Raw genomic sequence first — 5,369 nt, 5'->3', positions numbered from 1 at the left:
ATTAATAGACTAATCCGGTTGCGCACCCAAACTAATCTAAGAATCAATCATAAACCCTAGATATAATGAAAACAAACGATGATGATTAAAACCTTAAATAGACTTGTATTATTAATAAAGATTCACGCTTAGAACATTGAATTCATCTTTAAACAACAAAGGATTTAGTTTCTCATGATTACACAATTACCTGGTTTCCCCCTAAAAGGGTAAACCCTAAAATATTAATGAAGAACAAAAGTATAATATGAGATGACCGATTTTACATGACCTAATACCTTTTTATAGGTTATACATTGCTTGGCCATCAAGTATTTAGTTCAATTCAAGAACCCGACCCGAAAATACGACATAACGACTCCAAACGTGACCTTAGGCCTTCCAAGGTATGAATACACGTTTTGTAACAACCCGAGTTCCGGACCAGGGTCAAACCCATATGGAGATCCGAACTCGAAGCGTTACGGGTCGGAAAGAGACTTATGCATATATATTTCTTTTACTTAATTTTTTTTTATTACAACAAATATTATTTTCAACAAATCATTCGATTCATTTGTTTAATCATGAATTCACAATGAAATATTGTTTCTAACAAATCATCTTAAGATTTCAAAACAAGACTTCACAATATTAATATTATATCAGCAAATCATCCTTCAATCACGAGTTCATAATACCAATAATACTTTCAATAACTCATCCAATTAGATTTCACACACGAATTCATAACACTATCAATATTTTCTATAAATACTTCAAATCGTATTTCAGTGCTTGAGTTCATAAAGCCAATAAGGTTTCCACAAATCATTCAATAGAGATTTCAATAAACGATTCACAAATTAATATTGTCACCAACAAACCATGAGTTTACAATACCAATATAATTGTCAAATATTCATTCATCGGTGATTTAATACATCTATTCACGTATTAATATACACAGAGAAAACATGAGTTCACTAATCATCCATTTGGGATTTAACACATCAATTCATAATTCAACCATTTAAGTTTCAACTCATGAGTTCATAAAACCAATTATGTTTCCAACAAATCATTTAATATATATTTCAACGCATCTCACAAAAAAATCTTGAGTTCACGGTACGAAAACCTTGGTTCGTACACCCACCTATCGTTTAACGGCACGGACGCCCTCAATCGATGGTCAGGAACGAAAGTTCCTATGGGGATCATACCCATTTGCTATCAGGGATCATTACCCGTTTCATTAACAGTACGAAAACCTTGGTTCGTACACCACTTATTGTTTATCGTCACGGACATCCATCATCGGTGGTCGGGAAACACAATTTCCCATGGGGATCTTTACCCATTTAACTCTCGGGGATCATTACCCGCCGTTATCATGAAACATGTTCCATATAACGGTAAAACATGAACTCATTTAATTTTATAAATCATTTTTACGAACAACACAAGCAACCACGGCTTAACAACATGAATTTCTTTCAACCATTTAACCAAACACACTAATTGCAGACATTTTACATCATGTGTTTCTGGTGATAACATTTTTCGATCTCCCTAAATTTTTTACTGAACATTCCTGATACCATAGTATATAACCTATCCAAATTTCACGTCAAAATAACGGCTCAATAAAAAGATAATGATTTTACAAACGCATCACAAAATCTGGGCAGATAACACCAGTTTACCATAATATTCACCATAAATTGATATTAGTCTCAAATTAAGCAAACCCAAAGTATAATGAAAGATAATACATTTATCTACAACTTTGGTTAAGACTCCAAATCATTTTAACATCATTAAGACTACCTAATAACATCAAAACCACTGTAAAATGAAACTTTCCAGAATTTCAGAAACTATGATCCAAATTACAAGAAACATTCACCGCTGAATTTATGCTGGAAAATTCTCAAAATTTAACAAGAGGTATCTAATCATGTTATATATGAAAGGGAGATGCCTGACATCAACACAACATATATATTTATTTAAATAATTTACAGAAACCTAACAATACAAATACATATGAAGCAAACACCAAAGATAAACACCAAAAGAGAAAGGATCTAGCATTCTACCTCAATTGAGTTGATCCTCTACTGATTTTGCTAATTCATCTTCCTCCTCAAGAACCCTAGCTCCATCTCCTTCTCCTCTCTTTCTAGCCTTTTCTTCTCTAACCTCTAACTCGCTCTCCTAATTTTAATTATAATTATAAAACCTATATTAATACAATATTAAAACTATCACTAATATACAAATTTATTATTTTGTTTATCTTTTCATTTTACCTTAATTCTATCTCTTTATTAAAAGGACTCTATTTCCACCTATAGTTTTCCTAGTTCAAGCAACTCACCTAGGATAAGGCCAAAGAACAACAATCTAAATAACAAGTTCGAGGGTATAACCCGACCCGAAACCGTAACTAAAATACAGGGTATTACATTCTACCACCCTTGAAATAAATTCCGTCCCGAAATTTAGATTATACCTATAAGTTCAAAATGTCACATAAAAAAATAAATATACTAAACAATATGACAATCCAATCCAGCACACGGTTAGGAATTCACATGAATTTTTACAAAGCCATGATACAACTAGTTAGATGGAACAAGCAATGCAACATTCAAATCATACAAGCCGCATATCAACACACGAAACAATTTCTTTACGCTCCCATTAAAGATCTAAAGTCTAGATCTCTGATACCAACTTGTAACACCCCGAGTTCCGGACCAGGGTCAAACCCATATGGAGATCCGAACTCGAAGCGTTACGGGTCGGAAAGAGACTTATGCATATATATTTCTCTTAGTTAATTTTTTTTATTACAACAAATATTATTTTCAACAAATCATTCAATTCATTTGTTTAATCATGAATTCACAATGAAATATTGTTTCTAACAAATCATCTTAAGATTTCAATACAAGACTTCACAATATTAATATTATATCAGCAAATCATCCTTCAATCACGAGTTCATAATACCAATAATACTTTCAATAACTCATCCAATTAGATTTCACACACGAATTCATAACACTATCAATATTTTGTATAAATATTTCAAATAGTATTTCAGTGCTTGAGTTCATAAAGCCAATAAGGTTTCCACGAATCATTCAATAGAGATTTCAACAAACGATTCACAAATTAATATTGTCACCAACAAACCATGAGTTTACAATACCAATATAATTGTCAAATATTCATTCATCAATGATTTAATACATCTATTCACGTATTAATATACACAGGGAAAACATGAGTTCACTAATCATCCATTTGGGATTTAACACATCAATTCATAATTCATCCATTTAAGTTTCAACTCATGAGTTCATAAAACCAATTATGATTCCAACAAATCATTTAATCTATATTTCAACACATCTCACCAAAAAATCTTGAGTTCACAGTACGAAAACCTTGGTTCGTACACCCACCTATCGTTTAACGGCACGGACATCCTCCATCGATGGTCAGGAACGAAAGTTCCTATGGTGATCATACCCATTTGCTCTCAGGGATCATTACCCGTTTCATTAACAGTACGAAAACCTTGGTTCGTACACCACCTATCTTTTATCGTCACGGGCAGCCATCATCGATGGTCGGGAAACACAATTTCCCATGGGGATCATTACCTATTTAACTCTCGGGGATCATTACCCGCCATTATCATGAAACATGTTCCATATAACGGTAAAACATGAACTCATTTAATTTTATAAATCATTTTTATGAACAACACAAGCAACCATGGCTTAACAACATGAATTTCTTTCAACCATTTAACCAAACACACTAATTGCAGACATTTTACATCATGTGTTTCAGGTGATAACATTTTCCGATCTCCCTAAATTTTTTACTGAACATTCCTGATACCATAATATATAACCTATCTAAATTTCACGTCAAACTAACGGCTCAATAAAAAGATAATGATTTTACAAACGCATCGGCAGATAACACCAGTTTACCATAATATTCACCATAAATTGATATTAGTCTCAAATTAATCAAACCAAAAGTATAATGAAACATAATACATTTATCTACAACTTTGGTTAAGACTCCAAATCATTTTAACATCATCAAGACTACCTAAGAACATCAAAACCACTGTAAAATGAAACTGTCCAGAATTTCAGAAACTATGATCCAAATTACAAGAAACATTCACCGTTGAATTTATGCTGGAAAATTCTCAAAATTTAACAAGAGGTACCTAATCATGTTATATATGAAAGAGAGATGCCTGATCATCAATACAACATATATATTTATTTAAATAATTTACAGAAACCTAACAATACAAAGACATATGAAGCAAACACCAAAGATAAACAACAAAAGAGAAAGGATCTAGCATTATACCTCAATTGAGTCGATCCTCAACTGATTTTGCTAATTAATCTTCCTCCTCAAGATCCCTAGCTCCATCTCCTTCTCCTCTCTTTCTAGCCTTTTCTTCTCTAACCTCTAACTCTCTCTCCTAATTTTAATTATAATTATAAAACATATACTAATACAATATTAAAACTATCACTAATATACAAATTTATTATTTTATTTATCTTTTCATTTTACCTTAATTTTATCTATTTATTAAAAGGACTCTATTTCCACCTATAGTTTTCCTAGTTCAAGCAACTCACATAGGATAAGGCCACAGAACAACAATCTAAATAACAAGTTCGAGGGTATAATCCGACCCGAAACCGTAACTAAAATACAGGGCATTACATTCTACCACCCTTGAAAGAAATTTCGTCCCGAAATTTAGATTATACCTATAAGTTTAAAATGTCACATTATTATAAATAAATATACTAAACAATATGAAAATCCAATCCAGCACACGGTTAGCAATTCACATGAATTTTTACAAAGCCATGATACAACTAGTTAGATGAAACAAGCAATACAACATTCAAATCATACAAGCCGCATATCAACACACGAAACAATTTCTTTACGCTCCCATTAAAGATCTAAAGTCTAGATCTCTGATACCAACTTGTAACACCCCGAGTTCCGTACCAGGGTCAAACCCATATGGAGATCCGAACTCGAAGCGTTACGGGTCGGAAAAAGACTTATGCATATATATTTCTCTTAGTTATTTTATTTTTATTACAACAAATATTATTTTCAACAAATCATTCAATTCATTTGTTTAATCATGAATTCACAATGAAATATTGTTTCTAATAAATCATCTTATGATTTCAAAACAAGACTTCATAATATTAATATTATATCAGCAAATCATCCTTCAATCACGAGTTCATAATACCAATAATACTTTCAGTAACTCATCCAATTAGATTTCACACACGAATTCA

This window comes from Papaver somniferum, chromosome 4 (assembly GCF_003573695.1).
Source record: "Papaver somniferum cultivar HN1 chromosome 4, ASM357369v1, whole genome shotgun sequence".
Lineage (NCBI taxonomy): Eukaryota > Viridiplantae > Streptophyta > Magnoliopsida > Ranunculales > Papaveraceae > Papaver > Papaver somniferum.
Note: the sequence above shows the minus strand (reverse complement) of the source record.